The sequence below is a fragment of the Nicotiana attenuata genome, unplaced genomic scaffold (assembly GCF_001879085.1).
Source record: "Nicotiana attenuata strain UT unplaced genomic scaffold, NIATTr2, whole genome shotgun sequence".
Lineage (NCBI taxonomy): Eukaryota > Viridiplantae > Streptophyta > Magnoliopsida > Solanales > Solanaceae > Nicotiana > Nicotiana attenuata.
The window spans coordinates 145,209-162,708 of record NW_017672165.1 but is presented as its reverse complement, the minus strand read 5'-3'; the positions used below and the strand labels follow the sequence as shown (position 1 = coordinate 162,708).

The window sequence follows — 17,500 nt, the reverse complement described above, 5'->3', positions numbered from 1 at the left end:
ATTGGATAGATGATAATTTTTGTATGCAAAAACGTGTTATTGCTTTTAAATATGATGAAGATCAAAGTCATACCGGTGCATTTATAAGTAATACTATCCATGAAGTTGCTTTATTTTATAATCTTTCTGAAAAAGTTTTGTGTATGTCATTTGATAATGCTTCTAACAACAATTCTGCTATTACATTACTAAAATTGCATCTACACCCACCACTTCCTGAAATATTTCATATTAGATGTGCATGTCATATTTATAACTTAATTGTGAAGAGTGGCCTTGACTTATTTCACAATGAAATCTTTTTAGTTAGGAGAGCTGTTGGTGTAATTCAAGGAAATAATAGAAGTGCTAGATTAAATGCATTTAAGGAAAAATGTGTACACTATGGACTAAAACCAAGACTCATGCCTGAAGAAATAGTTACTAGGTGGAATTATACTTATTTATTCCTAAGATGTTGTTATAAATATAGAATGCCTATAACTGAAGTTGCTAATTCTCATTGTACCGATCCTAACCGTTTGTTAACATCTAAAACTTGGGATGTCATTGAAGATGTTGTAAAGTTTTTACAAAAATTTTATGTGGCTACACTTGAGTTTTCCGGAGCTTATTATCCTACTATTGTAAATGGTTTAGTTCATATTGCTGAAATTTCTCTTTTACTACATAAGTTGAAGACGAAAGACGGATATACTGCTGTTGTTGCACAAATGCTAGATAAGTTTAAAAAATATTTCTTCCCAGTTCCCCCTATTTTCCTAATTGGTGCTATTTTAAACCCTACTATCAAAATGATAAAGTGTCGCCAATTAATCAGTGCTTTATATACTTATATGGACATTGGAGCAACTGAAACTCCTGATAGTGAGACTTGTATTTCTGATCTGCACAAACATTTACAAATTTTGTATAATTATTACGCTAACATTGTTGATGCTTCTTCAGTTGTAGATGCAAATATTCCTTCAACTAATACTTCAACATCTGGAACAAATTTGGAAGATGATGATAATGTTCAAGATTATTTGATTTGGTCTACACTAGGAGAGCATCAACAAACCAGTAGCCGGAATATTGATGAACTCCAATTCTACTTGCAAAAGTCACCGGAGCCCCTCACAAAGGATTTTCTACCTCTGAGTTGGTGGAGGAGCAACTCAAATCAGTTTCCTGTTCTTTCGGCCATGGCTCGAGACGTTCTAAATGTGCCTATTTCAACAGTCGCATCAGAGAGCGCATTTAGCCAAGCAAGACAGCAGCTAGGAGATACCCGTCATTCATTGGGCAGCAACGCTTTGGAAGTTCTAGTGTGCTTCAGAGATTGGATTAGATCAGAACGGCGAAATCAAGGGCGTGACGAGGTAGATGAAGAGGAAGACCAAGAAATTGGAGATATAATGGTTTATGGTACCGATTATAATACCGGAAACCAAGAACCTCACATTGACATGGAAGAGCTTTCAAAGATGATGCAAAACATATGATTTACTATTTCTTCTTTTTTTTTTTTAACAATTGTTGTAAACTTTTAATTTGCAAGTTCAAAAATTTTAAAAATCAAAAAAGAACTTGCAAATTAATTTGAAGTATTACATTATTCAATAAAAATATCAAAGTTACTTAAATATTGTGATTTTTTTATATTGCATATTAGTCTTATTCAATATTTTTTATATAGACACTTACTTTCTATTTTCAAATTTAGAATTTTTTAGTTTGTTCTTTTATTTCTAACCCTTAAAAGTTCAATTCTAATCTTTAATTTTAACCCTTAAAAGTTTCAATAACATTGAAAAAGAAAAATATAACTTAATTTAAAAAAAAATTATATATAGCCCGATCCGCCCGAGCCCGTTAAACCCGCACCCGTACGGGCCCTATAGAACCCGAAAAATCCCAGCCCGCCACCAACCCGTTAACCCCAGCCCGATAACAACCCCCCCGAACCCGTACGGGTTGACGTTTTTTTTTGTCCAGCCCGTCCCAGCCCGCCCGATTAACACCTTTATGTACCGGGCTGCCCTTTTTTTTCTGCGCAATTAAGGCTCCATAAGTAATGCCACGCACTCTTGTCAATAAAACATATGTCACGGCCCAAAATTCCCACGCCGTGATGACGCCTAACATTTCACTTGCTAGGCAAGCCAATGTTAGCTATATCTATTAACCATTTTTAAAAAATTTCAAATTAAATGACAATAATAAAACTGAATACTCTGAAATAAGGTAATAAACTAATAAGGGACGAAATCCAAATACAAATCCCGGAACTAGTGTCACGAATACATGAGCGTCTAGAGTACTACAGATAATGGTCTGAAATAAACATAATTGTCTGAATCAAAATAAACAGCTAAATGATGTAGAAGGGGACTTCAAGGTTGCGGACGTCGTGCAGCTATACCTCAAGTCTCCACTGTTAGCTAGATCCGAGCAAACGTCACTCAGGGCAGCTGGGACCAACTCCGGTATCTGCACAAGAAGTGCAGAGTGTAGTATGAGTATAACCGACCCCATGTACTCTGTAAGTGCCAAGCCTAACCTCGACGAAGTAGTGACGAGGCTAAGGCGGGCCAATTACAATAACATGTACTCAATAATAATAATGACAGAAAAGTTTGGAATGGGAATGAAACAGTTAATTCATAACAACGAACTCAAAGTCCAACTACCGAAGAGCACAGAATAGAAAGTCATATAAACTCATCCCAAATACCAAGACCAATCCAACAGTCACAAACAAGTACAACTTTATACAATCCGTTGCGGGCACAACCCGTTCCCACCATATCATCATCTATCAATATCGTAATCCGTCCTTATTCCGTCATTTCAATCCATTACCTTTCAATTTCCGTTGCGGCGTGCAACCCGCTCCCCAAACAATTTTAATCAACATTATCAAACCAACAACCAAAATTTACAAGAAGTTCTACATCTAGAGAGTAAATGTACGAGATAATGAAGGATCACATAATACTCAAGGAATCTCAAATAACTCGAATATCTCAACTCTTTACCAACTCATCGATAACTATCAATTAACAATTCATGCACGCGAATCTACATTATAGAAGGCAACAACTTTTGCAAACTATAAGACCAGCAAGGCATAGGACAATTTAGATATGCAAGAAAAGCAAATAGATACAAGTAGCAAATAAGCACGGAATTATAGAAGGGATGGATAATTCAATATATGAATAACTAAATGACAAGTAACAATTATGGCATAGAAGTCAAATAAGCATATAGTAATTAGTCATGTAACAAGATATACTATGAAGTAACGAAAACATGGAAGCAAGTAACACAACGGCGCATATACACTTGTCACCTGGCATAGTCGCTGTTTAACACGTGATTCACATAACATGTAGTTCAAGGGTTCCTAATTTGCTCAAATCAAGGTTAGACCCAATACTCACCTCACTCCGCAACTCAAGCAATCAATCAACCTTGGCCTTGCCTTTTGAACAAGCCTCTAAACCAACCAAATCTAGTAAATTATTGACCAAATGATTCAAAATAAGCTTTAGAGACTACCTACAAAGGGAAGAGGTTCAATTTAGATTATTTTTGAAAAAGTCAACCCCGGACCCGCTTGGTCAAAATCGAGATTCAGACCAAAACCCGATTACCCATTCACCCTCAAGCCCGATTATGTGATTTATTTCGAAATCCGACCCCAGTTCAAGGTCTAAATCCCAATTTTTCAAAAATCTCCAATTTTACCCAAATCCCTAATTTCTACCATGAAAATCCCAAACTTGCTGTTGAAATCTCATGAAATGTAATGGGTAATTGAAAAGAAATGGATTAAAGTCACTTACCAATGAATTTGGGAAGAAAAGTCTCTTGGAAACTCGCCTATAGGGTGTTCAGGGTTGAGAAATCATGAGAAATGAGTTAAGTCCCATTTTTCCCTTCTTTTACCCAACTGTGGATGTCGTAATTGTGATGTCTTGTTTGCAATTGCGAACATCGCAAATGCGAGACAAGATTCGCAAATGCGATCCCTGTCTCAGAGCTACAGAAGTCGCACGACGTTAGGTTCGCAAATGCGAACTCCCAACCTACGCAACTGTGGACCAGTCCTTCGCAAATGCAAAGTTCATCCAAGAACACACTAAGTCGTAAATGCATCTCTGTCATCGCAAATGCGATCACTTTTCCTCGCAAGTGCAAGGCTACCTAGTCCAGCCCATGCTCGCAAATGCAAATGCTTGTTCGCAATTGCGAGCCAGACCTCGCGAATGCAAAATCTGCAGCAGAGCACCAGCACCAGAAGTGCACCAATTATTCCAACCTTAACCAAACTCATCTGAAACACGTCCGAAACTCACCCGAGCACCTCGAGCTCCAAATCAAACATGCACACAAGTGTTATAACATCATACAAACTTGCTCGCGCAATCAAATCACCAAACTAACATCGCCTCAAAATGAATGAACTTTCAAAGTGAAATTCAAGAACACTAGAATCACATTTAAGCGTCCGAATCATGTCAAATCAATTCCGAATTAAACAAAATTTTGCAGACAAGTTTCAAATAGCAATACGGAACTATTCCAAGTTTTAATATCACAATCCAAACCCCGTTAGCTAAGAAGTCAACTTACGGTTAAACTTAGTAATTTCCAGCTTTCAAAAATACTAGTTTTCGACAAAATGAGTCAAAACAAGTTAGGGATTTCCGAATTCAATTCCGAGCATACGTCCAAGTCCCAAATCACAATACGGATCTACCGGATTGCCAAAATAACGATTCAAGTCTGTTTACATAAAATATTGATCATAGTCAACTCATACCATTTTTAAGGAAAAAATTCACATTTTCTTCAATTCCTCACATAAAGACTTTTCGGAATGAGATGCGGACTACGCACACAAATCGAAAAAAACTAAACGGAGCTAATCGAGCTCTTGAAATACGGAAATAGAGGCTAAATCTAAAAATGACCTATCGGGTCATCACAAATAATAATCTATGTTTTTTATAGTTGCAATTGTATTTTGGAAAGTCCGCAATAACCATAAAGGGGTCATATCGACCATAGGTCAGACCTGCACTCAAGGATGTTGAAGTAGCTGCAGCTAATGCAGGCAATACTAAGTAATGGTATTGTACTTGCAAATGTGGAGAGAAGTCAATTGAGAACATAGCTGCCCATCTAACTCGAGGATGAGGATCTTGGAAAGCATGCAGAACCATATTCACTATTTGCTCCATATACTTCATCATCACCTAAAAAAAAAAAAAAGAAACTATGGGCTCAAGATAATAGCCTAAGAAAATTAAACAAGAACTAATAGGGGCAATGGCAAACAAACTTATCTATCCAAGAAGTTTGTTAGCGAAAAAGCACCTCTTAAATGCTGCAAAATCATTGCAGCATAATCATGAATGAGACATCAGATTTGTACCTTTGAGCTTCCTTCAGCTATCTGAGAAATTAAGTGCAATGAGAGCTTCAGCTTTCTTGTTTGTCACACCTTGAGGGAAGAAAACAACTCTGCTGACAAGCTTGCTAACCTGAGCGAAGAATCCAAAATTGATTCTATCTTCAATGGGGCTGTATCATTACCTTTGAATGTTAGAGCTTCAATGAAGTTAGAAGTTGACGGGGTCCCTAACATCAGATTCAGACAGAAGAAAAACAAGTTTGTTATCAATATCAACAACTAGCAGCAAGTTTCCCTCTCACACCTTTTTGTACATAGCATCCTTGAGTGTTACTACAAATTACCCTAGGATGCACAACTTCCTTCACACACAACCAAAATACTTTTGTTCAAATGTGTATCATAGGATAGATGTTATCACCTATCACACTGTCTTGGAGGCCAAGGCCTACGTCCTCCTCCGTGTAATTATTATTTTTGATATATATGCAGGTTGGAGTCACGCCTCAACTCCTCCATCATGATGATGGAACTATAAATTTTAAAAAAAAAAAGTAAGCATCGAGCTGCTCTAGTGCAATAGGAGCAATAGTCTTGCCACCTAATGCTTTAGAAAATCGACCTAAACACTCCTGGCAATAAATGTAGTTATCTGTAACTAGAGGCGGATTCAAAATTTTATGTTTATGGGTTCAAGTTAATATACATAATAATTGGATCAACAAAGTGGATTCCAAGCTAAATATTCTTATACTTTTAATAATTTTTTAGTATAAATACAGGGTCTACGCAAAAGTTACTGGGTTCACAGGTAGTGGCGAAGCCACATGGTCACAAGGACGTAGTCAGTTGACCACCCTTCTTCGAAATATTACACTGTGTATATAGATAAAATATTATTATATAACATATATTGAACACCCTTTGTCGGAATTTTTTTTTCATTTCTTTCAAATTTGTGTTCCCTTGGAAAAATTCCTAGCTTCGCCTACCGTTCACGAGAACCCGTAAACCTTGCATTAGATCCGCCCCCATCAGTATCCCCTTCCTGATCATTCCAGATCTCCGAACTATGCCAACTAGGTTCATCCATAATATCCAGTAACAAATTCAACAGCACAGCAGAACAAGTGTTGGTAAACAAAGGCAGCTTCTTCATCATGCCAGGGGCCTTCTCCCTTACAACATATGTTATTTAGTTTGTAAAGAAGCTGGTTTTTATTGCTGATTTCCATCTTTTTAAGATGAAACTGGTGTGTGCTTGCTGAAGTCTAATTTAATTATTTCTTCATGGGAGGTTTTATAAGTACAACCTTAAGGTAAGAAGATACTAGGTTCAATCTCATAAAAGTCGGAGATAGGCATCTCGTGGTATTCCAATGGTTCAATTTACAAGTACAACAATTATGCTTCAATCTAGAACTAGTATATATACCAGAAGTTCAATCAAGAGTTTATATATATATATATTTTTTATTTTATGTATATTTTAATGTAATTTTGTGGTATCCAGGAATCTAAATAGGATAGACAATACAAAGAGATACTCTTCGCGTTCGCGAAGGCTCAATTGCCCGCCTGCCTTCGCGTTCGCGAAGAGTAAACACCTGCCCTTCCCAGGTCACCCCAATAAAGCGCGTTCGCGAGACGCTTGTCGCGTTCGCGAAGGTAAGCCCCCATTCACTTCGCGTTTGCGACCCGACCCCTCGCGTTCGCAATGAACAATCCAGCCCTAGCCCCAATCCCATTCACGATAGCGAGAGAAGCTTTTGCGATCGTGAAGCACAATACACCAGACACCAGAAACAGCTGTTGCACAAGTTCAAAATGATCCAAAATCTATCTGAAACTCACCCGAGTCGCTCGGGTTCCAAACCAAACATGCACACAAGTGCAATAACATCATACGAACTCGCTCGCTCGCACGATCAAAATACCAAAATAACATCTAGAACCACGAATCGAACATTAAAACGCATGAAATTCAAAAGAAAACTCAAGAACCTCTAAAATCACAACCAAACATCTGAATCCTATCAAACCAACTCCGAATTGCACCAACTTTTGCAAACAAGTTTTAAATAGCAAAATGGACCCATACCAAGTCCCAAAACCAAAATCCGAATCTGATAGCCATAAAATCAACCTACGGTCAAACCTAGAAATTTCCAAACATTCAAATTGCTAATTTTCGGCAAAACAAGTGAAATCAACCTAGCTAGGGACTTCCGAATTCAATCCCAGGCATACGCCCAAGTCCAAAATCACGATATGGACCTACCGAAATCGTCAAAATAATAATCCAGGATCGTTTACCTAAATTATTAATTGTAGTCAACTCAAGTTATTTTTAAAGCAAAAAATTATATTTTCTTCAAATTTTTACGTAAAAATTTTAGGGAAAAAGACACTGACTCTGTACCCAAATCAAAAAATATCAAATGAAGCTAATAGATGTCTCGAAATATGGAAAGAAGGGGTAGTACTCAAAACGACCTATTGGATCGTCACAGTGAGCTTCATTACCGCGAATGGGGGCTCGCCAATGAGGGATTGAGGGCTTAAGTGAGGTCTCACCATCGGGCAAAGGAGGGAACAATTGCGGAGAGGTTGGACAAGGTCAATCTCCAGTCTCCTCTTTCGCAGATGCTTGTATTGATAGCCGGTGGTTGTGCTTGAAATTAATTCGTAATGCGGACACTATATCGTGATCTTGGTGATCCTGGGCTAGGTCTTGCCTGCGAAAGTGATCAGCCCATTTAATGAGTCAGTGCATCTTGACAAGTCCAAATACCACCCATTTGCCACGCCTACATTTGAATAGTAGTTGATCACTCTCTAAAATGTGAAGTTATTTCTTTTTTGGATGTGCTTTTATTTTAACTTTCAATATTGTGCTTAGTCTATATTTTCTGTAGTAAGAGAAAATATTTATTGATATTTCAATTGGAAATGGAAAGCTAGAATTGCCGGAATGCTTGAGTGAATATTGGTTTCCTTTATTTATTTTATCATGGTAAAACTATTACTATATATTACGTTGATGGTCAACTATATTATCATCCTCCTTTTGTTGGAGTAGATTCTCCTTCTTTATATGGGTCTGAGACAGGCTATAATATTATATATAGTTTGTAGAAATAAAAACGACTATTTCATTCATATTATGAAAATAACTTAAATTATTATTTTATTAGGACAAAAAACTTATATAGTCCCTTAAGTATGGATATAGGAGTATTTTTGTCCTTTATTTATACTAGTGAATATAAAAAATCCCTTATCTTTCATAAAAGTGGAAAATTTGGTTTCTTCTCTGGTAAACTTATGAAAGATATGGAAAATAAAATTAAAGGTTGAATCTTTAATAACCGAAATATAGTTTGACGTTTATGTAATCCAATTTCCAAAGATGCGAGCTGTAAATCTATGTTTACTTACGTTTTTGTGCTAAAGAATGAAGATGGAAACTTTTGTTAGAATCTCAAATTTGCTATGCATTTTGGTCTTTTACTTGTTATGAATTTTTTGAAAGGGGAGTTTTGGTAGCAGCAATTATGCACCATGGACTGCGAAGAAGAAATGGTCCTCTTCTCTTTCATCTGTGGTTTTTCAGTGTGTGTGTATATATTTTCAGTGTGTGTGTGTATATATACACACACACACTAACAACATGTGTATGAAACATTGAAGAAATTCAGAAAAGTTACAAAAAGATGTTGAAAAGTTAAATTAAATATCTAGACATCTTTATGTACGGACATAAGTGTGAAATCTATTTTTAAAGGGTTAAAAAGACGAACGATATTTTGTTAAAGGGCTTTGTGTTTTTAATATAGTATACATGTATGTATATATTTATATATGTGTGCATATCAAACAAATTGCTTTAAAGGCTGTATTTTTTTATTTCGGTTTTTCCACTCTCTGTCCATTATTAAAGGACTTTTGAATTTTTTTTCCTCGTTAGAAGAGGAAGATAGACTCATTCAAATTGTAAAACTCCGTTATTTAACAATTCTCCCTCTCATCAGGAGATCAGGTGTAGAGAAACGGAATATAAGGTTTCTCCAGACACGAAAAAACACTCCTTAATAAAATAAAATTGTGATATTTTGAATATAAGCAAATCAGCAGTTTATTTAGGGAAAGATTTTGAAGTCAATTGACTCAGATTCATTACATAGCCAAGCAATTAATGTTGAGATTGAGAACCCTAACAAGAGAGCAAACGAGCTGATACTGACAAAGAACACAGATGAAAAACGGGTAAGTTGAAGAAGTCAAACACAAGTACAAATGAGAATAATAGCCGTTTGGCCAAGCTGTAAAAATCAGCTTATTTTGAGAAGTGCTTTTTTTCAAAAGTACTTTTGGTGAGAATCAGTTTGTGTTTGGCTAATTAGTTTGAAAAGCACTTCTGAGCAGCAATTAGTGTTTGGCCAAGCTTTAAAAAACTGCTTCTAAGTGTATTTTTCTCAAAAGTGCTTCTCAAAAAAGTGCTTTTGGAGAGAAGCTACTTTTTTCTGCTTCTCCAAAACTGCTTCTGCTTCTCCTCAAAAACACTTATTTTCCTTCCAAAAGCTTGGCCAAATACCTCAATTTTTGGCCAAAAATGCTTTTGGCCAAAAAAAGCACTTTTGGCCAAAAAGAAGCTTGGCCAAACAGGCTATAAGTCTCAATTGGGTTACAAAGTCGGGTCAAGATCACATGCCAAAAATGAATATGCTATAATGGCCCAATGTTTACGTGAGAATGAGCCCAAGCCACATGTTTTAGTCTAGTCCACTTTTCTTGGCATTGTGGATACAACTGGAAACAATTCACATCTTTCAGAATATTTCAATCTACCCGTTAAATAATTTTGTATATATCCTATCTATACATAGTACAAATAAATAAGTACTAAGCCAATAGAAATTAGACAGGTGTAGAGACATAGCTGTATTTTTTATTTTCCTTATTCAGATAATACTTGTATATAACACAACACTGTACAAAGATGACAATCAATGAAAAAGAAAATCTTTTCTCCTAAAATCTAACATGGTATCAGAGCCAAATAGGCTGCACTGATTTTCATTCTTCTTTCAACTTTTTGATCTTTTCACATTCCTCTTTTCAGTCACTTTTTCCGTCATTCTTCTGTTTTCCTCTCATCAATGGCACCTTCATCCTCTTCTGAAGAAGACAACGTAGGGTTGGAATCTGCAACCACTATCATCAACAATGCATCGAATGTCATCACTGATGCCTCTCATCCATTCTACATACACCCACCAGATTCACCAAGCATGGCTCTTGTCAACTTTGCATTTGATGGAAAGAGCTATGCTGGAGGGAGGAGAGCAATCATTATCGCGCTTTTGGCAAAGAACAAATTGGGTTTTATAGATGGGAGCCACCTAGAACTAGACATGAATTCAAAGCACCTCAAGGCTTGGAATAGGTGCAATAACATGGTAATATCTTGGCTCTTGAACTCTCTTTCAAAGAAAATTGCAGAAAGTGTTATCTATGCAAAGTCCGCTAGAGACATTTGGAATGAGCTTGAGGACAGGTTTGGGCAATGCAATGGAGCCCAACTTTATCAGCTGCAAAAATAACTGAGTGATTTAGTTCAAGGAAACTCAGATATAGAAGGTTATTAGACCAAAGTAACGAAGATCTGGGATGAGTTGGATACCTTGAACATATGTGTCAACTGTTCTTGCAAGTGTTTTGTGGAGGAAAAGTAAAGATAGTGAAATCTCTACAAGATGGGATATTAATTCAGTTTTTAATGGGGCTTAATGATGCTTATGCCCCAATCAAAAGTAACATTCTTATGATGAACCCTCTCCCCAGTGTCAATCAAGCTTACTCCCTTTTGATCCTAGAAGAGAAACAAAAGAGATTCACACCGAAAATCATTCACTAGAGTCTGCCTTCATGGTTTCAAACCAAAGCTTCACCAACCTAAGAACAGGGAAATTCAAATGAAGCTTTGAAGGAGGAAACTCAACCAGATCTGTAGCTATTGCAAAAAAATAGGACACTCAGTTGAAAAATATTACGAGATAGTTGGTTTCCCACCAAATTTTAAGTTTACTAAGTCCAAAAAGTTCCAAGGGAGTATTCACAGTAATGCATCCATGATAGAGGAGAATTTTATGCAGTCAATGAATGGAGGGGAAAACAGCACAACAGAGAACACAAGAGCAGTTCACCCACCTCTGCCAGGTACTTCAACAGGTCAAAGCTGGACAATAGGGAGATCAGATTTCTAAGGCAATTGCTTCTGCCAACTGTGCTGATATAACTAAAACCATAACCACAACTAATTTTAATTGCCTCTTATGTCTTTCTTATTTTTACCCTCAATCTTGTATTATAGATTCAGGGGGAACTGAACATATGACACATGATTATTCAGTGCTTGTTGAAATTCAAACTCTGCCTATGGACCTTTATATTAATCTTCCAAACTCATAGAGGGTGAAACTCAGTCAACTAGGACATGTTCATATTCTGCCTGCTCTTACCATAACAAATATGTTATTTGTTTCAGATTTCAGGCTGAATCTTTTATCAGTCCACAAACTCACTAAATAACTCTCTTCCAATCTAATTATTTTCTTCTATTGATGTGACTTTGCAAGGCCCTTCAATGAAGTGGCCAGCGGTAGTTGGTGAAATCAGGAATGGACTTTATTTGTTTAACCCTACCTCTTAGTTAATTTTCAATCAAAGTCTGGGACACAGCCTGTTAATCAACTTCCTTCGATTTGTAATAAGTTAGGTGATAGGATAGTTTCTCATTCAGTTTCTTGTTCTGTTAATCTACCAAATGATGTAAGCTTATGGAACAAAACATTTGGGGCATATGCCTTTATCTAATATGTAAATCTTTCAAAATTTCAGTTTCAGTCTCTGTCTAAATTTCAAGTTCCATGTGATATTTGTTTTCAAGTTAGGCAATCTAAGCTACCATTCATATCCAGTGAAATTTCTTCTAAGTCTATTTTTTCAATTGATCCACATTGGTACTTGTGGACCCTATAAAGATTCAACTCATGAATGATACAACTAGAGGAAATTGGACTTATCTTCTCAAAACCAAGAGCAATGCTTTTCCAATTTTCAAATCTTTTCTAGCAATGGTTCATAGACAGTTTGGGACCATATTCAAGGCCATTAGATCAGATAATGCCCTCTAGCTCAGTTCTAGTATTTCTACTATAGAATTTTCTGAACACATGGCATTCTTCACACAACATCTTGTGCAGCTACGCCACAATAAAATGGTGTGGTAGAACGCAAACACAAGAATTTGTTAAAGACATGTAGGGCACTACTTTTTCAATCCAATGTTCCTATCACTTACTGAGGGGATTGTCTTTTAACTGCAACTTACCTTATAAATAGGTTTCCTTCAAAGACTTTAAACCAAAAAATCCATATGAGATTCTCTTCCGAAAGAAACCTTCCTATGAGCATTTAAAGTGTTTTGGTTTCCTTTGTTATGCTACAATCTCATCTACACATAGATCACAACATGATCCTAGATAAGTTAAATGTGTATTTTTAGGTTATCCTTTTGGAAAGAAAGGTTACAAACTTTTGGATCTCACAACAAAAAGAATTTTTGTCTCTAGGAATATAAGGTTCTATGAGGATGTTTTTCCATTTTCTGTCCCAATTCCTAATTCACTTATATTTCCTACAGAACATCCTGGAGCTAACTCACTTTCCTTAGATTCTTCTTCAGTCATTCATCAATCAACTTCTAACTCTCCGTCGTCTTTTGTTTCTCAGTCATCTTATACACCAATCTCTAGTCCTATCCAAGTTCCTAATTCACCTGTTTCAAATTATCATTTTTAGCTCACATCACACTCTCTTCCATCCCTTACCATTCTGTCAACTTTCAACCTACACAGCCTGAAGTAAGGAAGTCACTTAGAACACCCAAAGTTCCATCCTATTTGGCATATTATGTGTGTAACATTATCCACTTGACTGATGTAACATCCTCTTGTTTTACAGCATCTTTTACTCCTAATGTTCTACCTTTCACTGTCCTTTCATCCACTAATCAACAACTACTAAACACCATTTCTCACCGTTATATAGCGCGGGTAGCTTGCTTCCAAGCTACAGAAAGATGTTCTACTAGAAATATTCTTATTATTGCTTCGACTCATATTCCCCAAAAAGTGGATCCTGCTCTAATAGCTCCGAATAAATTAAATACGTGCATTAAGATACAAAGTTTTCTTCTTCCACAACGACGAAAGACTTTTGAAGATTCATCTCAAAGAAAGGTGCTCTAATAACTTCCTAAATATGTCTCTTTTTCCATTCTGCAACCCCATTTTTCTGTGGGGTGTATGGGCATGTCATTTGAGACTCAATGCCTTGCTTTCTCAAATACCCCTGCAACAAATTCTGGGAGATGTACTTTCTACCATTATCTGACTTTAGTCTTTTTATAGAAGCATTGTATGGAGTTTTAACAGTCTTTTGATACAAAGGAAGAATAAAACTAACCTCATCCTTAGATATTTGTTGATAAACGGTAGTAAGACGAGACAAAGAATCCAAAAAAGTCACAAAATCATTATAACCCGATAAAGAAAGAGTATGAGGGACATCTAACTCCTCTAACACAGATAACATAAAGACTAGGATTAGATGCTTAACACTCATTAGCTCTTTGATTCTCAAGATATTATTGAAATGTGGATCCTCAGGCCCAGCCATTGTATCAGCGAAATTATATGAGTTGAATGGGACTTAGGCTTCGACAATCGGCAGGAGTGGGCTAAATAAACCAATTGGAAGTCTTGGTCCTATTGGAAATACCAATGAAGATCCAAATCAAAATGTAACTCAGTGCTCCATACGGGGGAAATGAAAGCAAAATTCGTTCCGATCCTCCCACATGTTCAATCTTTTTTAGCGGTTTCCCCAGAGGGTACTGATCATTTATACTGTAAAAGTCATTTTATTGCTTTTCTTCCAGCTCATGATCTAAACGAGTCGCACATACACCCTAGTACATGTTCCTCGACGCTGAGGGCACCCCCAGCTACTGACCCGAGGCGCCGATCGGGAAATTCATAAAGGGACGTTAAACATAATTCTATCACCTACTCGATTAACAAGCACAACTTTTATAGCTGCTTTATCTGCCTGAAGTAGTGTAAACAAGAAATAAATTAACAAATATGAAGCAAGACCTACTCCCTCCCATCCCAGGAATAATTGAAGAGAGTTATCTCCGGTACTTGGGATCCTATGGATGAAGACATGGTCTCTCTGGATCCCATTCAAATTTCATTAGGAGGAGGAGCCCAACTCATAATTGGCGAATTCATAGGGGTTCTGCTTCTGGAGGAAACATGCTTGGTCCCGCTTATGGGGTCAAATCAATCCGTTCTAAGAAGAATATATCATATAGCCCCTTTAGAGTATTGATGGAACATGATAGAACATTCATATTACCTTGCCCTCTGTGTGAAAAGGTCCACCACGAAACCAAGGGTGTACTAACTAACAGCTGAGTTCTCTCCGAACCGCAGGAGATAGTTGTCCATCATACGGCTCACCAACTTTACTTGCCTCTATCGGAGGCTCGCTCCGGGCAGGTTTTGATCACTTTGATTTCACGTTTCTGTAAAATATATTCACGAATCGTTTTGGGATTATAACTAGAACCACCCCTTTTCTGGATCCACCTCACATTAATAACCCGACCCCTGCCACCTATAGGTAGTTTTAGACAAGTTACTCGAAAGCCGTTGCTGATCTGATCTTCTCTTTCCTGGGCATGGGCGAGACAAAGTCTTCTTATTCTTCCACTTTTTCGGTGATATCTATAAGAAGGAATACCTTTTTATCACAGAACCTAGTACCTACAATCAAGCTACTGTACACCCAGGTTGGCAAGAAGAAATGGCCAAAGAATTTGAGGCCCTAAAACCCAACAAGACCTGGGAGGTAGTTGAATTACCCAAGGGAAAGAAGGCTTTGCCTTCCAAATGGGTATACAAAGTAAAGCACAAATCATATGAGAGTATAGAAAGGCGTAAGACAAGATTAGTTATAAGGACAGATGTTCAAAAAGAAAGAATTGATTTCACTAAGGCTTTTTCACCCCCCCCCCCTTTTTCCTCGCGGAGTCCGGGTTTCGACACTTTGGGACAAATCCTTTCCTTTTGGGAATTGGGTATGAGATCTGAAGAGTCGCCACCTAATGGATTAAGGTGTGTTAGGGCACCTAGAACAATTAACTCATGAAACCAGTTTGCGGTACCAGAGATTGGGTAAGGGATCGAAATTACCTTGAGAGGAAGGTATTAGGCACCCCTCGAGGTCCACAACGGTGGGTCCCGGCCAAACTCAAATTAAGTGAATTAGTCATAAGCAATTTAGACAAATAGAGATTATTTAAACGAGAATAAAGGTGGTCCTAGGTTTATTAGCCTATAGGATCACTTCTGTGCAATACTCGGTAAACTTTCCTCAAATAGAGGTGTTACGCGTAGCATTAGCGCAAGGGTCATCATATCCTTTACTACCCAATTACCCTCCCCTTAATTATCTAAGCGTTCTAATAGCATTGAATACGTACCCTATGCGTGCATTACCTGTTCCTTGCCTAGGGCCCTGGAGGTGCTTAGGACCTCTAGTTAAGGTGGTTCTAGACTTACCTATGGTGCTTAAAAGGAGAAAACTAGGCTCAAACAAAACAGGTAGGACTGTCACATAAGGAGCAGTTAAAGGGGCTCACATTTACCTCCACAAATAAGCAAACAATTGCACGCCTCAAAAATGATTTAAAGTCCTATAGCAGGATATCATGATGAGCACAAAATATGCAGCAGTTTCATTGAGGCGAGGCAGTAAATACCTAATCAGTTTGCCTACTAATTTTATTACTTCATGAACCTGGACAGTTTATAAGCAGTCAAACAAACACAGTTTTTGGCAAATTCAGGATTTTAATTATCCTACACGCTTGCTGCCACGACCCAAAACTCAGACCTGGTCGTGATGGCGCCTCTGGTGAAGACAAGGCCAGCCGACACAACACCCATTTTAACCCTTTAATCATTAAGAGTCATTTTTAAGCCTTTAATTAAGCAAATGTTTCATAATATAAGTCTAAATGAACAGTGCGAAAATAACATACAAGCCCAACATCGGGGTCTCACTAGTCATGAGCATCTACTACAACTGTCTAACTACATCAAGACCAACATGGTCGGGAAAAAGTCACAATTTATACATATGGAAGAATAAAGAGGGAGAAAGCGGAGCCGCGATCGCCAGGCAGCTACCTTGCTAGCTCCGATGAAACTGCCACCAAGCTCAGAAATACCTGAATCTACACACAAGGTGCAGGGAGTAATGTGAGTACTCCAACCCAGTAAGTAATAAAAGTAAATAAAGTTTGTGCAGTAAGAAACAATGAATCCACATTATGATAAACTCAGTAAGCACAACAGGCTTTCAAATCAGAATACAAGTCAATCGTCTCATTGAAAATCCAGCTTTTGGTAAAAATCGTTTGAAGATGCTTTCCAACAGTTTCAATAGAGGTTCAATACAATTTATAATTAAAGAGATAAAAATCGTAATCCGCCCTTCGGGCAAAACATAGTTCGTGTACAGCCCCTCGAGCAAAACAGGAATCATAAACACCTCATAACATTAAAGTCTCAGTGAAAATAACACAACCAAATCAGTGATTAAATTCTGAACATCTCATAAAAACTCCAGCTTAAATGATAGTTGTTTAAGAACATTTGTTCAACATTTTCGACAGATGCTCAATATAAAGATGAGTGAAAGCAGTGAATAAATCAACATATTCGATAGAACTCACTTTAAAGAGGAGTGAAAATCAATAAGTTCATAAACAGGCCCCTCAGGCAACGCCTCACTCATGTACATGTATATATATCTATCGCCCCTCGGGCAAGCCTCTCAGTCACTCGTGACTCAACTCTTACCAATCAGCGCTCAAACTCAGCACTCACACTCAATAGGTACCTTATTGTAACCGGTGCGGCGTGCAGCCCGATCCATATATATAGTCGA

The 17,500-nt window shown here is 37.4% G+C and overlaps 1 long non-coding RNA gene across 1 annotated transcript; it reads right to left on the bottom strand.

Annotated features, from left to right (window-relative positions):
• Nucleotides 1-4,858: 4,858 nt before the first annotated feature.
• LOC109212134 lies at nt 4,859-8,135 on the bottom strand. The gene is made up of 3 exons (XR_002065816.1): nt 7,937-8,135; nt 5,432-5,580; nt 4,859-5,252 (listed from the first exon to the last, which is right to left on the bottom strand). It is a non-coding gene; the product is annotated as an uncharacterized LOC109212134 (long non-coding RNA).
• Between the last annotated feature and the right edge of the window lie 9,365 nt (nt 8,136-17,500).